Source organism: Hyperoodon ampullatus (genome assembly GCF_949752795.1).
Source record: "Hyperoodon ampullatus genome assembly, chromosome: 1".
Taxonomy (NCBI): Eukaryota; Metazoa; Chordata; class Mammalia; order Artiodactyla; family Ziphiidae; genus Hyperoodon; species Hyperoodon ampullatus.
In genome coordinates, this window is record NC_136914.1 from 121,104,882 (window position 1) to 121,124,216 (window position 19,335).

A 19,335-nucleotide genomic window follows, 5' to 3' on the forward strand; every position below is an offset into this window, starting at 1 on the left:
ATGTTGGCTTTCCTTTTATTAATATTTAAAAAGCTAACTGAAATCAGGTAAAGTGATAACAGTTGCCACCACATGACATAAAATAACCTTTACTGAACTCACACCACGCCTCTCTAGACCTCCTGTCTTTACTTACTGTCTTTCTCCAAATTGAATGCTCCATCTTGAACCATTTGTTTACCTATTTCATAAGAGTAAATGTCAAAGTCCCAAAGGCATGATTACTTTCTCGATTGCACGAAGCGTGTCTTGTGCTTGTTTAGATTGCCCCAAAAAAACATGTAGGATGCTTGGAACATAACAAATACCAGCTGAGATGAAGACATCATTTAGAGCTGGTGATAAAATAGTCTTTTTTTTTTATTGGACTATAGTTGATTTACAATGTTGTGTTAGTTTCAGGTGTACAGCAAAGTGATTCTTTTTTTTTTTTTTTTTTTTTTTTTGTGGTACGCGGGCCTCTCACTGCTGTGGCCTCTTCCGTTGTGGAGCACAGGCTCCAGACGCACAGGCTCAGCGACCATGGCTCACGGGCCCAGCCGCTCCACTGCATGTGGGATCTTCCCAGACTGGGGCACGAACCCGTGTCCCCTGCATCGGCAGGCGGACTCTCAACCACTGCGCCACCAGGGAAGCCCAGCAAAGTGATTCTTAACGGAGCTCATGGTGAATAATTCTGGCAAATACCACCAAAGCTAATTAGCACTTAGATGCTGTACCACATTATTATTATTTTTGTGTGTGTGTGTGTGATACGCGGGCCTCTCACTGCTGTGGCCTCTCCTGTTGTGGAGCACAGGCCCCGGACACGCAGGCTCAGCGGCCATGGCTCACGGGCCCAGCGGCTCCGCGGCATGTGGGATCTTCCCGGACCGGAGCATGAACCCGTGTCCCTTGCATCGGCAGGCGGACTCTCAACCACTGCGCCACCAGGGAAGCCCCTGTACCACATTACTTAAAAATCATGTCATGCATTTGATCTCATCTTCCTTACTGGTTTGTAAGTTCCATGACGGTAGACAGTCTCCCTACTGTTTTAGGTCTACCTTTCTAGGTCTATTCTACATATACATAAGTACATAATAAATACTTAAGAAGAAAGTCCTTTATCCCAATATCCTAGACTTACCATGGAAATGGTAAATTATGTCCTGGTAACTTAGAAAAGAGCTCTGTGAATTTACCAGCTCATTGAAAATGCAATTGGCCTCTTCTTTCAAATACAGATCAAAAGTCTGCCACTAACCCATCTCCACTCTGCATCTCTGCACCCCGATAGCTGCGTTTCCCTTTGGGCCCTACTTTAGTCACAGCTCTGTTTGGAATAATTGTGGGTGTGCCATGGCACAGATCCAGTGAAGAAGTGATAAGTGAGAGAAATCAGAATTTGAGGACGTAAACACATGTCACTGTCCTCTTTACAATGAGCTTGGCTTTATAGCTACAGTCTGAACAGAAGACCAGGGGACCAATTCTCTTCTACAGTGAAACCTTCATTCCCGGGTCCCAGGCAAGAGGCTGAAGTCCACAATGGGACTCTCCCCTGCCTGAACCATACTGTGTAGAAGAGTTGGTGTCTCTGCATTTCCAGAGTACTTACTACTGTGCTAGTCCATTCTTAAGCAGTGTGTTTTCATCGTTTCATGTTCCACAAAGTAGGTATTATTTGTCCATTCTCTAGTTCACATGGAAGTGTAGGATGCTGCCTAACTTGCTCAAGGTCACAGGGCTTGTATGTGGAGGAAACTTTGTCTCTGCACTTCCAGTGCTCTTTCCAAAATCCTTTCTGCATGCTTCTGGGTTACCCTCTCTCACTGATCAGGCATCCACCAGGGAGCTTTATAAAGGGAGGTAGAAGGAGGCACAGCCCAATGTACAATCCAATATCACACAGTAGGGAACCCAGACACTGACTTAAACACCCAGCAACACACGACTTAGGATAACGGCAGTGTTGTAATTTATAGGTGAGGAACAAAATTTTCAGTAAAGGTGCTGTGTCAATTGATTATCCACATGGACTAAAATAAATTTAGATTTCCTATCTCACACCATGAAATTCTAGATACATTAAAGACCAAATATGAAACATGGAACTTGAAACTTTTGAAGAAAAGAGATTGGATTACAAAAGGGAGATATTTTGTTCTTTTCCAGGTGTGGTGGTACAGATTCTGGAAAGGCCAACACCACCGAGAATGCTGCCAGGTGGCCTGAGCAGTCACCTCAAGGAAGGCAGGAGACACCTCTGCTAGGGACCCTTATCGACCTTGTTCTGTTGAAGTTTGGCGGGATAGATGAGGGGGGGGTTGGTTCCCTTGCAGTCACTCCTCCGGGATGTAGAAGAGGGATGGAGGGCACTGAGCTCTCACGATCGCTGCCACACTGCCAAGCTCCTAATCCATAGTTTGCTTCTTGATGCCCCTTCAGGTTTACAGTGTGTTCTCGGGTCTTCAACATAAAAGTCAACGGGGGGCCCTTGAGCAGCTGGACGGTGCTGGCTTGAAGCTCCCAAGCCCTCACCAAACATTCTGCATGAGCCCCCATGGCTTTTGTTCTCGTGGCCATGCTGGACTCTGCTGTCCCGCACACTGCCTCTGATTCTGGAGGTGGAATGGCTGGAAGAAGGACCTTGGTCCTTGTCTTCTTTGAAGAAAGAATTTAGCAAAGAGACCAAGATTGTGCAATAGACACAGTGTTTATTAGAAGCCAAGTATGTGTGGAGAGCACACGGGAGAACTTGGAGTAAATTGCGAGCAATAGGGGGGCTTAAGCTGCTCATATGGGGGCAGTTTTCCAGGTTGTCTCTGGCCAGTCATCTCACTTTCACCTAATTGGGGCCCAGTGCTCCTGCTGGTATCTTATCTCGAAGTATCAGCAGGAGACCAGGTGCAGCCGCTCAGCCTGGGGCTTACCTCCTACCTCACGTCCACTAGGCATCTTTTCAACTCAGACTTGGAACCTAAGCTCCTGCGCCATTTCCACAAGCAAGGCTTCTCTCCAACACGCCCAGGTGTGGGTAGAGACACTGAGGTTTGGGAGGAAGAGAGGTTGACAGCCCAGCAATAACCTTTTGGGGGAAATAGTTCTCTGAGCCGTGGACCACCCATCACTGGGCAGCTTCACCCCTTCTCCTGCAGTCTCCATCTCTACCTGTCTTGCAAGCTTCTCTCTTCCCATCCCCGCTTCTCTCCTCCATTCAGTTTGTTTGTTTGTTTGTTTGTTTGTTTATTTTAAATGGAGGGAGTTTTTTTTTTAAGTAGTTTTAGGTTCTCAGCAAAATTGAGCAGCAAGTACTGAGATTTCCCACATACCTTCTGCCCTGACACACGCAGAGCCTCCCCCTGGTTCAACACCCCCCCACTGCAGAGGTACATCTTTTACAACTGACGAATCTTCACTGATGCATCCACATTATTATCACCCAAAGTGCATAGTTTATCTTAGGGGTCACTCTTGGTGTTGTACATCCTATGGGTTTGGACAAATGTATAATGACATGTATCTAACATTATAGTCTCCAACAGAGTAGTTTCACTGCCCTAGAAATGCTCTGTGCTCGCTTATTCATCCCTCCTTCCCCTCTAACCCCTGGAAACCACTGATCTCAAGACAGTCTCCACTGTCTTGCCTTTTCCAGAATATTATAAAGTTGCAATCATAACAGTATGCAGCCTTTTCAGATAGGCTGCTTTCACTTAGCAGTATGCATTTAAGCTTCCTCCATGACTTTTCATGGCTTGATAGTTCATGTCTTTTTAGCACTGAATAAAATCCTATGGTCTGGATGTACCACAATTTATTTACCCATTCACCTGCTAATGGACATCTTGGTTGCTTCCAGGTTCCAGCGATTATGAATAAGAGCTGCTATAAACACCCTTGCTATTCTGTTCCTCTGTAGTAGAAAAATATCCAGTAATTCCCCCTTCCCACACAGAGCCCTCTGGTGGTTCGGAGCCCAGCCGTCCTCAGGGTCTAATCCCTCCCCTCCCACTTGGACTCCTCAGCGAGTGCTCTCAAACATGCTCTCCCCCAAAGTGGATGCTAAAGCCAAATGTTCAGATAATTCTCTTGTCTCACTATGATACACAAGTGAATTAGACTAATCTTTATAATATCATCCTCATGCCTGACTTAGCCACGATTGAACGGACACTCAGGGCGCTTGAGAAGAGACCATCACAGCATCCTCAAAAACGGTGGATTGCTGCACCACGGAGGCTGGGCAGGGACACTCTGGGTGCTCTCTCTACCAGATGCCCTCGGACCCTTTTCACAGCTGTGTGCCCCCAAACCCCAAGTTCTGCCTGTAACTTCATAGCGTCCTGTCAGGCACGGGGGCAGCCTTGCCCTTCAGAGGCCTGGAAGTGCCTGGGAGTTTCATGTCTCCCCTCCCTTCCCCAGGGAACTCCATCCATGGTGACGGTATGGGGAGCACCTTGATGAGGGACAAACTCAGGTGTCATCTTCCCACTGGGGCTCCCCAGGGGCTCATGCAGAGCTTGGGGCTTCACCTGAAAACCACCTCTGCTTGGCCTCTTCCTCCTCTCCATACCCTGCTCCCCCGCTCCCCTGCAGGTTCCCCCTGGGAGTACTTTCTTTATAAAGTGTTGCATCATCACAAATTCTTCCCTTGAGTCTGCATCCAGGAAGGATCCAGTCTAAGATGGAAGGAAAGGAAGGAAGGACTGACTGTGGTCCCCTCTCCAAGGCCCTGCCGAGGGAGCAGCCATGGGCATTCAGGCATTCGGTCTCTGAGCTTTTGGCACGTTGACCGGGCTGCCACATTCGCAGAGCCCCTAGTTATCATGTCTCTTACTAACCCTAACCCTGAAGTCTTGAGAAGGACAGAAATACCAGATGATTTAGCATCACAAGGTAGTCAAGGAAAGTCTGGATAATAAGAGGATCAAAAGAACCAAATAAACAAACAATAACAAGAAAAACCTGACTTTGGAAGAAATGAGCTAATGTAGAGTACAAAAAATAACTTCAAAATAAATGTAATTCCTGGAGATTCAATAAGTTACTGCATCCATAAAATGAGGGGGAAAAAAGGAACCAGAGAATTAGAAAGTGGTCTTAACATTTAACAAAAATTGATTGCTAAAATAAGAGAAATTCAGTACAAAGTTTGGAAGATAAAGTCAAAGTAATCTCCCAGAATGCAGACCTAAATATCAAGAGATAAGACAAATAAGAGAAAAGATTAAGAGATTTGGAGATGGTCCAACATTCCACTACTAATAACAGTTCCAGAAGGAGATAACAAAGAAAACAAATACATTATCAGGAAAATAACACAAGAAAAGTCCCTAAGCAGAAGAGAGACAAATATTTCCCAAATGAAAGTCATATAAGCAAAAAAGACCCACATCTAGAAACATCACTGTGAAATCCCAGGACACAAAGAATAAAGATAAGATCATAAAAGCCTTGAGAAAGAGAGAGGAGAAAAAAATAGATCTGCACTTACAGAGAAATGAGAATCAAGTTGACATTTGCTAAAAGAGATTGGACAGAATCAGCTTGGCATCAAAAACTACAGGAAAACAATGATAACCAACTGTATAAGAAAGATATGGCCCGAACATGGCATAATTTTCAGCAAATCGTGAATAGTAGCGAAAGAAGCTCTTTTTGAGCTTTGTTGACACTGGATGTTGACATTGGAAAGTAGGAGATGTGCACGTAAAACTGTGCAAACTATTTCACAAAGCAAGTGCCATTCAGCAGCCCAGACCAAGGTTCCAGGGGAAAGTCTTCTGTCACAAGAGGACTCAAGGAGGAGGGAGAGTTGGGGGCTGTCACTGCAAGTCACTCCTTACACTACAGTTCCCTTCCACAGGCACCAGGTAAGGGTTAAACTCTACTGGTAGCTGTACTAGACGGAATTGAGGGTCGTATGTATCTCACCCTTAGTGCTAAGTGCTAACACAAAGGGCAGCTTTCTTCTCCTTGGGGTTCAGCTACTTGGGAAGATGTTAAAGTTGGGGCCCTGTCCTCCCTGAGGCCATCAGGATGGTGGAAGGGGTAATAAGTGAGAGGTCAGAAGGGGAAAGTGCATCTCAGGCTAGAAAGAGCAGCATAATCCACCTGCCCCTCCCCACACGGACATTCTCTCTCCACTGTCAATCATGAGAGTATAGGTTTTCACGGTTTTTAATTCATTTACCTAACCAACATTTATTGAGTAGCTACCATGTGCCAGCACTGTTAATAAGTGCCGGATGGTGAACAAGACAGAATCCTTACTCTAGTGGATTAAAGGAGACAAACAACATCATTATCTCAAGAGTATGAGATAAAATTCAAAATTCATTCATCATAAAATTTCTTTGCAAGCTAAAAGTGGAAGAGACCTGTCTTACTATGATAAATTATTTCTATCAGAAACCTGTAGAAACATCATGTGGACTGTTGGGCTTTAGAGGCCAAGAAGACAAAGACCGCTTTCTCACCACTTCTAACTCTCCTTGGAGTTCTGATGGATACAATTAGAAAAATAAAAGAAATAGGAAGCAATCATTGGAAAGAAAAACAAACATACCGTTTTTATTTCCAGGTACAATGTCCACATACATAACCTAATGAGATTCCAGTAACGTAGTGAGATACAGATACTCCAGCGTTACACGGTAGGGGACCCAGACACTGATCTAAACATATGTTGAAACATGTTGTAAGATCAAAGTAACATTATAATCTACAGGTAAAAAATGAGTTTTTCAGGAAAGGTGCTGTGACAATTGATTATCCATGTGGACTAAAATAAATATAGATTTCCTATCTCACAACATGCAATTCTAAATATATTGAAGACAAAGTATGAAACGTATAACTTTAAGCTTTTGAGGAAAACATAGGGGAACGTTTTTGTCACTTCTGAGTAGGGAAATGTTTCTTAAATCAAAATTTTAGAAGATATTTGATTACTTTAAGGAGCTTAAATTTATTGACGTTAAAAAGCTTCATAGGGGCTTCCCTGGTGGCGCAGTGGTTGAGAGTCCGCCTGCCAATGCAGGGGACACGGGTTCGTGCCCCGGTCCGGGAAGATCCCACATGCCACGGAGCCGCTGGGCCCATGAGCCATGGTCGCTGAGCCTGCGCGTCCGGAGCCTGTGCTCTGCAAAGGGAGAGGCCACAACAGTGAGAGGCCCGCGTACCGCAAAAAAAGAAAAAAAAAGATCTTACTAGTCACTACTTTGAAGGATTAGATGGCAAAGCAGCAAACTAACACAGCAAAAATCCAAAAATATGTACTACTTTAAGGGAATATTACATAGTTAAAACAATAAATTGAAAAGAATTTTGCATAGTTTAACTTATATCTTTTTTCAATAATAATTATAACTCAGCTATAAATTGCTGTAAGACCTTTGAGAACTTTGCTTTAATGAAAATAAGAATATAAGATAATTAGCCCATCTCTGGTTCGTATAGGGTTTTTTAAAATTTTGATCTCCTAATGGGTAGGTATTTTTCTTAAACTTGTAAATATTATGGACTTAATAAAGCCTTGCTTTTGTTATCCTTACAGTTATAACCAGGATTTTGCTAGAATTATTTCCTTTCTAGACATAATAACTAGTGTAGAACCACTGCAGTGCAATGTCCTACAATAGAAATAAAGTTGATTATTAAAATGTGACACTATTCCATTATTTCAAATCTACTTGCTCTGAGATCAAGCAATGCTAGATTCTTACTGGAAGTCTAAGGTTTATATAGAGGTTGAAAACAAAAGGAGGAAATGGAAAATATGAAGGGAATTGGAAATAGGATTAAATGCAAGAATGGAGGAAAAGAGAATTAGAGAGGAGAAATAGAATAAAAGGAAAGAATGGTGAGAGGAGAGGAGAAAGAGGGAAGGAGAAGGAGATTATTGAAAAATTATGATAAAGGTGTCAAACTGTCTCTGGCGTTAGGGCCTTGATCTGTCTCCATGTGACAAAATTCACTTTACAGAATACCCTTTGTATTAAAATTAAAACATGACACATGTCGCTGTGATGTCCCATCAAAAATATTCGTTGGAGATAACAGTTTATTGGACTAGAGAATTCCACTAATCCCCTCACATCCACAAAGCATCCAGTGAAAAATAGCCTCAAAAGACAGTCAACATCTGATATTTCTATATTAGCTCCATGAAAAGAGAGTCTTTCAATTAGTGACAGGAATTATATGTGTGTTATTGCGGGTCGTGTTCACAGGATGGAAGTGATTACAATGCAGTTTACATCCCTTAAAGCTAAATGATCTGCTCTTTCTAGTTGCTGGTATCAGAAAAAATAGCAAGACTGTCCAACAGATAATCCCCGAATCATGACAAGTAATAAATCTGCCTGCTGAAAAATCTTTAAGAAAACTTCCTCTGAGGAAAGGGAAGACGTAGGAGGTAAAACCACATGTGCAGAGTTGCTGATATCAAAATTGTAATATTGCTCCCAGATCAAATTTCATATTTTATCCTGTTAAAATATGAGACAGGACAATGCTGTGAAGCCCTCTTTATGGAACTTGAATTTTTAATGCAGTGTGGCCTGTGAACCAGACTGAAAGAAAACAGCTGGAAACCAGTACATTTCTGGCAATTGTTATTTTTGAAAAATAGTGGAAGGAATAAGACATCAAAATGGTCTTTTAAATTTTGTCTTCAGCATGAAGCTTCTACCCTGGAGTGGGGAAGTGTAAAACTCCAACTGACTTTGTTGATTAATGGAAATTTACAATCATACAATGTCACCCCTAGGAAGAATAGGCACCATTTTGCAGATGGCAAAAATGGAAGCTCAGGAACCAGACAGAGGTGGCTTCCTGGTACTTACCTCTGGGGAGGTCACATGATGTGGGGGGGGCAGGGGGTGCTGGTTTATGGATACAAAACATGAATGCCCACCCTTCTGTGATTCCACCTCCTGACATACATTTGGGGCTGGATAGGGAAAATGGAATAGGGCAGTGTACATTATTTGATCTTTCTAGATCTACTCATGAATCAGTGTGTTCTGTGAGATCCTACAGGTAATTCTTATATGTTTCCCCTTCTTAAATAGTGCTTACTTTCCTAAATGTACTTAGAAAGAGCCTACAATTCAAGCCACAAAATCTGCAAATCTCAGACTTCAAAGAAAAAAAACTCAAACTATATTGTCTGTCATTTAAACCCTAACTCTAACACTCACCACCACCACCAACCCCACAACCTCTCTTTTTTTTTCTTTTAAACATAGTTCTTTTTTCTTTTTTAAAATTTATTTTATTTATTTATTTTTGGCTGCATTGGGTCTTCGTTGCTGCATGCGGGCTTTTCTCTAGTTGCGGCAAGCAGGGTCTACTCTTTGTTGCGGTGTGCGGGCTTCTCATTGCTGTGGCTTCTCTTGCTGCGGAGCATGGGCTCCAGGCACGTGGACTTCAGTAGTTGTGACATGCAGGCTCAGTAGTTGTGGCTCGTGGGCTCAGTAGTTGTGGCTCACAGGCTCTAGAACGCAGGCTCAGTAGTTGTGGCGCACAGGCTTAGTTGCTCCGCGGCATATGGGATCTTCCCGGACCAGGGCTCAAACCTGTGTCCCCTGCATTGGCAGGCAGATGCTTAACCACTGAGCTACCAGGGAAGTCCTCCCCACAACCTCTCTTAAACACCAAAAACCTGGAGGTTCTCTTTAAGCCTTCTCCTCAACTTTTATACCATAAACCTCCTCACTGGTGGTGGCCTGAAAAGGCACCTGCCACATCTTTGCTATGTTTTGTGTTTGCACAAAATTAAAACCATCCCCTCATTCTTTAAGCAAAATGGAACCCCCAGAAGGATATTAACTGTATCCAACCTGCTAATTTGATTTACCCAGACACACCCTCAAGTCTCCATATAGTACAGTTTGAAAAGTGCTGCTAAAAAAGAACTAGACCAACATCCTTAACAATCAAAATTTCTCTGAATTTTCTGTAAAATTCAGGTAAATAGACATTCCTTAAGAGAGTTACATGAGACTCTGCAGAGTTTATAAATATTTCCAAGAATGGCAGTGGGTCCAGACTCATCCTGGCAAACTCTCACTCTGAACCCCAGACATACAGGTCTCAGGGGTGAGGCATACTCCTCACTGCAGGAAAACAGGAGGAAGGAATTGCTTTTATTTTTATTTTATAATGTTCACTCACTCAGTAATATCTATTGAACCTCTATTATTTGCCAGGCCAAAGAGTTCCTGTTTTTCCAAGAAATATTACAAGCATTTTCTTATTTACTGAGAAAAAAGTCTTGCAAATGTATATGAATTTGCTGATTATTTTTATACACAACATGAAAGGCGGTATGGAAATTAAATCCATGCAGATGGACTGATGTACCCCACTTCCCCTGCACACACTCCCATACACACACACATCCATTCTCTTCTATTATTCTTTTTTATGGGAAAAAAACAGGGAGGATCAGATCCTTAACAACAGCATGTAGATGTCAGAGATCCAGAGATATGAAAGTGGTCTCTCTTAGGAAACAGCCATGGAGCCACTTGCCCTGGGGAGAGAGGGAAATGTGTGCCCACACCAGGGAGGTGGCAGGAAGCCCCATTCCTTTGCTCTCAGAACGTGTCCCATGTGGGCACTGCAGGGCTTGCTTGGGTGGGAGAGTTGGTGACACTGAGAGTCTTTGGTGCCCAGCTAAGCAAAGCAGGATAGGCCCTCTCGGAAGCCACAGCCTGCTGACCGCCTCTTGTCCAGCATTCGGGTTCAGGAAGAAATGAAGAAGCTCTGGTCACCCAGTGCCACTGTGGCCCTACTGCTTTGGCACAGTACTTGCCTTCCTGCAGGATTCCCCCTGGGGCTGGACATGCTCACCAGAGCTTGCCTAAAGATGGGTCAGCTGAAGCTGAAGGATTTGAGTTAGGAATTAAAAAGAGCTTCCTGGTTGAAAAGGTGAAAAGACATTAAAAGTTCTGGAGTAAAGGGAATCTTCCTGCACCATTGGTGGGAATGTAAATTGGTGTAGCCATTATAGAGAACAGTATGGAGGTTCCTTAAAAAGCTAAAAACAGAGCTACCATATGATCCAGCAATCCCACTCCTGGGCATATATCTGGAGATAACCCTCATTTGAAAAGGTACATGCACCCCAATGTTCACTGCAGCACTATTTACAATAGCCAAGACATGGAAGCAACCTTAATGTCCACCGACAGATGAATGGATAAAGAAGATGTGGCACATATATACCATGGATATTACTCAGCCATAAAAAAAATGAAATAATGCCATTTGCAGCAAATGGATGGGCCTAGAGATTATCATACTAAGTGAACTCAGTCAGAAAGACAAACACCATATGATAACGCTTATATGTGGAATCTAAAATATGATACAAATGAACTTATTTACAAAACAGAAACAGAATCGCAGACTTAGAGAACAGACTTATGGTTACCAGAGGGGAAGGGGGGAGGGGTAAATTAGGAATTTGGGAGTAACATATAAATACTACTGTATATAAAATAGATAAACAACAGAGACCTACCGTATAGCACAGGGAACTATGCACAATATTTTGTAATAACCTATATGGGAAAAGAATCCGAAAAAGAGATATATATATAGATATAGATATATATACATGTGTGTGTGTGTGTGTGTATAAAACAAAGAGGGTCATCAGGAGGTAAAAGTCCAGGGGGTTATGATTGGCTTGGACCAGCATGGCCACCAGGAGATGGAGAGAAGAGGCTGGATTTGAGATGAGCATTTATGAGCAGCTGATGGACCAGATATGGGAAGTGAAGGGAAAAAAGAATCAGGGGTAGCACTGGGGTCTTGATAAAGCATCAATGTGGCTGTCAGGCCATTTATTACGACGGGGAAGACAGAGGGAAGAATAGGCTTGCTCTGCATACGTATGTGCATGTGAATTGGGGTTGGATTGACAAATCCAAGGAGATGTCAAGTCCGAACTGTATTTTCTGACCCGAAGCTAAGGGAGAAATTTGGACTAGAGCCAAAGATGAGGGTACCTGCAGCTGATTTTTCATAGCTGAAACCTAAGGGATTGATGAAGTTGTCCAAACAGAGGCTGAGGAGTGAGAAAAGAATTGATGGGGTGGGGGGAGTTGATCAGAATAGTAAGGGAAACATATAAAGGATGGCGGAAGAATAGAAGACTCCATGTGATGCTAAGCAGAGGCCAGAGTAGGAGGAAGAAAATCAAGAGAATAGGGAATCCTGTGGGCAAGGCAGGAAAGAGTTGAGAAGGAGAAATGATCGGGTGTGAGGATGTCGGGAAGAGGTAAGCAGGGTAAGCCCAGAGGAGTGATGATGAACTTGGTGAGAGCAGTTTCAGAGAAATATGGCGGGGAAGCTGGGCTGCAAGGGGAGGGTAGGTCAAGGCCACTTGGAAAGGGCGTTGGTTATGAAAGGGCAGAGACGGGGCCCACTGGGGGCGGAGGTTAGAAGTGTCACCTGCACACCTGCACACAGTCAAGGAGAAAAAAGTGTTAGCCGAGGCATTGGATAAGCTTCCCTCTAAGAAGCACAGCCAGAGCTGGGCCTTGAGCGATAGCTAGGATTAAACCAGCTGGAGGAGGGGGAGAGATTTTTCCCATGAGGAATGAGCCTGAGCAAAGGCCCAGACCTACACTGCACAATATGGTAGCTACAAGCCATACGGCAGTTACAGAAGGCTACTGGGCTCTTGATATGTGCCTAGTTCAAACTGAGATGCACCCAAAGTGCAAAATACACACTGAGTTTCAAAGCAAGAAGAATGTGAAAAATCTAATAATTTTATATGATTACATCTTGAAAAGAGAATATATTGGATATAAAGGCTAAATAAAATAGATTCTTACAAATACTTTCATCCATATCTTTTTTGTCCGGTTTCATCGAGATACAATTGATGTACAATATTGTATACATTTAAGGTGTACAGCATAACGATTTGACTTATATATGTCATCCTTTTTTTTACTTTCTTTAAATGTGGCTCTTGAAAATTTTTAAATTACAGCTTGCTGCCTGTTCTATCAGCAGTGCTGGCCTAGAGATGAGACAAGAATGCAGGATGCAGGGACCACTAGAGGACAGGTGGGTGTTCCAGTGGGAAAAGAGGTGAGTTTGGATAACTTCAGTGGTGTCTAAGTGAAAGGAACTTCCAAAGGCAAGCAGAGAAGTGCCAGTACAGAGCTATGGAATTTCCTAAGCAGGAGAAGAACCCTGGTCTATATGGAAATTCAAACATGGGGGAGTTTGTGTTTTCAACTTGATAGAAAACTAACCCCTTAATCACTAACCAAAGCAGGGCAAGTCATTTGTGAAGGGTGACAGGATGGGAGAGGAAAAGCCAGTAGTCCCACGAAACTTCCTTCTTCTGTTTCCTGTCCCTCCAGCATCTCAATCAGCAGACAATCCATCCAAAGCATGGTCCCGATGTCAGAAGCCAGAGCCTGGATTTGAACGGTGAGTGCACTGGAAGGGAAAGGGGTGCTCAGTCTGTTGGTCCCTCGTACCTTGCCCTGTGTGAGGTGTCTTATCTACTTGAGAGCATGGACTTGGGAGGCAAGCAGCCTGGGGGGAAACCCCATCTGCCCCTCTTACCTGCTGTGGCTTCTCTGGGCCCAGTTTTCTCTTTTGTTCAAGGGCTTGGATATTGTACCTGCTGCATGTAGGGTTGTAGCAAATTTTAATGAGGTCATGTATGTATGTAAAGTACAAAGCAGGAGCCGGGAACACTATGACTTCTGGTTAATACCGGTTACTGTTGATGTTTAATCCCTTTAACAGCTCCGCATGGTGGGGATTAGGATTCCCCATTTCATAGATGAAGGTGCTGGACAAGAGCTATAGCCAGAGAATCTGGGTTGAAGTCTTCCCTCCACACCACCTGGGACAGATCACAGGTTAATGGGAAACTTAGCCAGTGCTAACAAACTTGCCATCCACATTTCCTGGAAGCTATTAGAATTTGCACAAGTTGGAAGACACTCAAGACTTCATTGAATACTCTGAACTTTCAACAGAGATTCCCATGGCAAGCAAGACCATGCCATAAGAGTAGGATAATCTAGTCCCAGAGAAAAATTATTTTAGGCCCATCCAAACAAAACTTTAAAAATACTCCTTAATAGCATGAAGATTGTTTGAGAATAAATTAACCTTTCAGAACAAAAATTGACATGCAATTAGGGAAGAAAAAAAACCAAACAACTAAATCCCAAGCAACACAGCATTTATGATGCCCAGAACATAACAACAACAACAACAAAATACAGATAAATGTTCAAAATAACCAGGAAAAAAATCTGATAATGAAAATTATCTTGAAATGACAGAGATGATAGAATTAATAGATACACACTTTAAAAACGTTATCAAAAATATGGTAAGGAATTTAGATAAAAACATGAATATAGTGAAGAAACAAATAAGGACTTTCAATAGAGAAATAGGACCTATAAAACTGGAAATTTTAGGAGTAAATAATATGTTATTTAAAATAAAAAATTTACTTCATGGGCCTAACAGCTGAGTGGACACAGAAAGGAAGAGTGAATTTGAATTCAGGGCTAGGGAAATTATCCAAACTAAAGCACAGAGTGGGAAAAAAATGCTGGAGAAAAAAATGAGTGCCTCACTAATCTGTAAGATAATGGCAATCAGGTTAAAATATACATAATTACAGTACAGAAGTAGAGGAGAGAGATGTGGGAGAGAAAAGCTATTTGAAAACATAATAATCACATATTTTCCAATTTTGACGACAGATTCAAGATCAAAAAAACTCAAGTAAAATAAGCTTAAATAAAACCACACTAAAGTACATCATAACCAAACTACTGAAAACCAATAATAAAAATAAAGTATTAAAAGCAACCAGAGGACAAAAAGACACATTGCACATATTTGAGAAACAGTAAGAATGTTTCCTGACTTTTCATCAGAAACAGGACAAGTCAGAAGACAATGGAATGAGATATTTCCATTGTAAGAAAAGGTATTTCCATTGCCAACCTAGAAGTCCACCAAAAACATTCTTCAAAAATGAAGGTCGGGACTTCCCTGGTGGTCTAGTGGCTGGGACTCTGAGCTCCCAATGCAGGGGGCCTGGGTTTGATTCCTGGTCGGGGAACTAGATCCCACATACATGTTGCAACTAAGACCTGGTGCAGCCAAATAAATAAATAGACAAAATATGTTTAAAAATGAAGGTAACTAGACAAAAATGTAATAGATGCACTTCTTTCTACTCCTCCTCCTAAGTTATGGTAAAAAAAAAAACCCTGAATATTATACATAAAACAAATATAAAAAGACTATGGAAGATGGAGAGAAGAAAACAGATCCAAAGAATTACATGTGGTGAGTTCTTGGATTTTCTTTTAACCTTTTATATCCCAGTCTGGGTGCTGGGGAAATAGATAATGGGGAAGTAGGAAGTAAAAAACACTAAACGAAAAGACAAAAAGAGCCCAAAGAAAAGACTTGTCTCTCTAGTCAAAGGACCAAGAAAGGGAGAAACATGCAAGAAAGAAAACTTTTAGACAAAACTCCTTAGACTAGTCTCCTAGCCCTGCTGGTGTGGTCTCAGAGCCATTGAGTGGGGAGCTGGTAGTTTCACTCCTACCTGGCAGTAATGATACATCACATGGTATCAGTAGAGATCACGTGAGGATCTTGGACCCTCATTTAGTAGCTCCATCCTCACCATCCCTACCTGGACTAGTGTCAGAGGAGACCAAATGGGAAACCAGACCTTTCACAACCATCCAGAACAATTACTGAACAACGAACTTTACCTGATTGATATTTAAGAAACACTACATCCAGCAACTGAGAAAACACATTCTTTTCAAGTGCACATGGACTAAACACCAAGACAGACCATATGTTGGGCCATAAAACCAGTCTGAACAAACCTAAAAGGATTGAAACTAGACAGAATATATTTTTCAACAGAAGGAAATTAAATAAAAAGTCATTAATAATAAGCAGCCCAGAAAATCCTCAGATGTTTGAAAATTAAACAACACACTTCTAAATAACTAATGTCAAAGAAAAAATTTACAAGGGAATTAGAAAATATTTTGAACTTAACAAAGATATCACATATCAAAAGTTCCCTGCATCGGTAGGCGGATTCTCAACCACTGCACCACCAGGGAAGCCCAAATGTTCTAAATTTTAATGAGGTCCAAGTTATCAGTCTTTCATGCTGTTTTTGTATGTGTGTCCTTTTTAAAAAGTCTTTGCTTTTCAGGGTCATGAAGCTATTCTCCTATGTTGTCTTCTAGAAATGTACTGTTTTACCTTCCACATTTAGATGTACAGTCCACCTGGAATTTAATTTTGTGTGTTGTGTGAGGTTGGATTTGTTTGTTTCTTTTAATGCAGATATTCATTTAACACGCCCCCTGACACACACACACATATACTCATTTATTGAAAAGACCATCCTTTCCCCTTACATTGCAGGCGCATCTTTGTCATAAATCAAGTGTCCAGGATTGCTGTGATTGACTCAGTCTACCTGTTTAGAGTTGAAGATTTAACCAACGAGCTGGGGTTTTTTTGTTGTTGTAGTTTTTTATATTTTAGAAAATTGCAAATAAAAAGTTTAATTTCAGAAACTGAGTTCACCATTTATAAATACACTAAAACATAGTCAATGCAAATTCAGATTAATAATAGGTACAGTATTTTAACAAAACGACAACTTGTCTAAAAGGTCATAGGCAAATCAGTGACTTGTTTCACCCAGAATATTTAAATGAGTTTAGTGGATTATTATTAGATGCCATTTGCTCAGGTTCTATGTATGTTTACATTTGAATGAAAATTTTGTCAAAGGTTGAAAGTTCCAAAGTCCTAGTGTTGTCCATTATTTCTGTTTCCCTGAAATGTAAATTAATCACCTGGTTGGAAAAAAGAATCACTAAAGAAGGAATACTTTTGTTGATGAGGGTAATAAAATGAGGGGTGGGGGAGAGGAGAATAATTTGGAATTTAAGAATTGTAAACCTCTAGATACAGTTAGAATAATAACTTTATAAAAATGTAACTTCGAATTTTCAAGTTATTTAGAATTGGAAGTGACTTTTTGTGCCTGCTATATATGGTCAATAAATGTTTCATTCCCAGAGAGCTAAAAAGTATTTTGAAATCCCTATTTATACCACACACATGAGAGCCAGCCATTGGTACTTATTTAGCATCTAACGTGATCACTTTTATTTCTTTCCTTCCCAACTGACCATGCTGTTGACTCGCTTAATTCCAATAACTATCTTGCTAAGGCTGAAGATTTGACACTTCGGGCCCATCTAAATGTTCTTTTTATCAATTCAATTAATCTTCTTATCATTGGAACACCACTACTTTTTTGTGTTCATTTCCTCCTCATTTTATAAATAAAAAATGCAAAATAAATAAATAACTAAATAATTGCATGAGCCAAGACCAAGGAACAAAGACGGCAAAGTTGCCCAAATGGAGCCATGGATGGGCAGATACAATGCTCACAACACCACACCTGGAGAGGTCCCATTTTCTGCCGAAGTGACCTGGGACAGAGGGGGAGACTGGTGAGAAGTTGACTGTGCAATATTTGAAGTCCCTTTGTAATTACAAGCTGCTCCTGAAACATTTCCATCTTCATTTGGAGTACATACAAATAGGAGAGGCATGGGAAGCCAAAACATCATGCCCAGGTTAAAAAAGAAATAATCAGTAAGAAGGAATATCTTGAGATGAAGAGGTAGGGCAAAGGATGGGCTGGTAAACTGATTTTAAGGTCCCCTGGAGGAAGGAGGCTTTTAGCTCTAATTTAAAAGTTGTGAAGATTTTGGTTTTAGGAAACCATGTCTATATAGTTGTACATAGATATATGTACATATATGTACATATGAATAAAATTTTGTGTATATGTTTACGTGTGTGTGTATATATGAAGAGAGAGAAAGAGGAACTATTTAGTTTCTCCATAGCTTCTTTTTTTGGACTATACTTGCTAGTATGTAAATAATAGTAAGATTGTACCTGTAGGGTACCATCTTTTCTATTTTTAATTGAAGTATAGTTGATTTACAATGCTGTGTTAGTTTCAGGTCTACAACAAAGTGATTCAGTTTTATATATGTATATGTATATGTATATGTGTATATATATATATATTCTTTTTCAAATTCTTTCCCATTATAGGTTATTACAAGATATGGATATAGTTCCCTGTGCTATACAGCAGGTCCCTGTTGTTTATCTATTTTGTGTATAGTAATGTGTGTGTGTTAATCTCAAACTTCTAATTTATCCCTCTGCCCCCTTTCCCCTTTGGCAACCATAAGTTTGTTTTCAATGTCTGTGACTCTATTTTTATTTTGTAAATAAGGTCCTTTGTATCATTTTTTTAGATCCCACATGTAAGTCATATATGATATTTGTCTTTCTTTGCCTGATTTACCTAGCATGATAATCTCTAGGTCCATCCATGTTGCTGCAAAAAGGCATTATTTCATTCTTTTTTCTCCATAGCTTCTTTATAAGTCTGTGTACCAAAACATTAACAATATCCCTGAATAATAGGAATTCAGGAATAGAGGCTTTTTTCTTAATTTTCTAAATTATGTACAATAGGTGTTCATGTACAATGAACACCTATTACGTTAATAAGAAGAATATATAAATTGAATTTAAAACTATTGAATGGAAAAATGAATCCTCAGGGGGTGTTGTATTTTCCAGTAGAAAGACTGTGTTAGGGTGAAGAGACTTTCTCTTTGTTGGTAGAGACCCCAGAGGGATCTCTCTGGGGAAAAGAGATCTCTACAGGGAAAAGTCTCTCCATGGAAAAGCTTGGCTATCACAAAGTCCCAAGAGCCCCGTGTCAGCACATCATTTAATTTTTTTCATTTCGAATTAGATTATATCTGGTTCTAAGCCTTCAATTTGTCAACTTTGGTAAAAAATTCAATCTCGGCCATTTTCAGGGACGCTCCCTTCTTTCACCTTCTTGGGGTTTTATAAAAGCCTCATGGCTAATGCAGCCCACGACATTGGAGAAAGCCTTCTGGGTTTCAGTCTTTGGAGACTGCACCCCAGGACTCTGGCTTCTGGGCAACGTGGGGCTGGAAGGGAGATGCCTGTTAGACCCCTCTCCCTGCCATCAGACCCTCCCATGGGGACCTTTGCTGTCTCCTGCTAGCTACAGCGACCATCCACTCACCTGGAAGATCTCCAGCTTGGGAGATCTCCCAGTGTTTCCAAGAGAAGCCAGAAATCTATGGGAAATTTATGGGAAAATCTCCTCCATATTCTAAGGTTGGCAACAAAGTAAACTTTTTATGT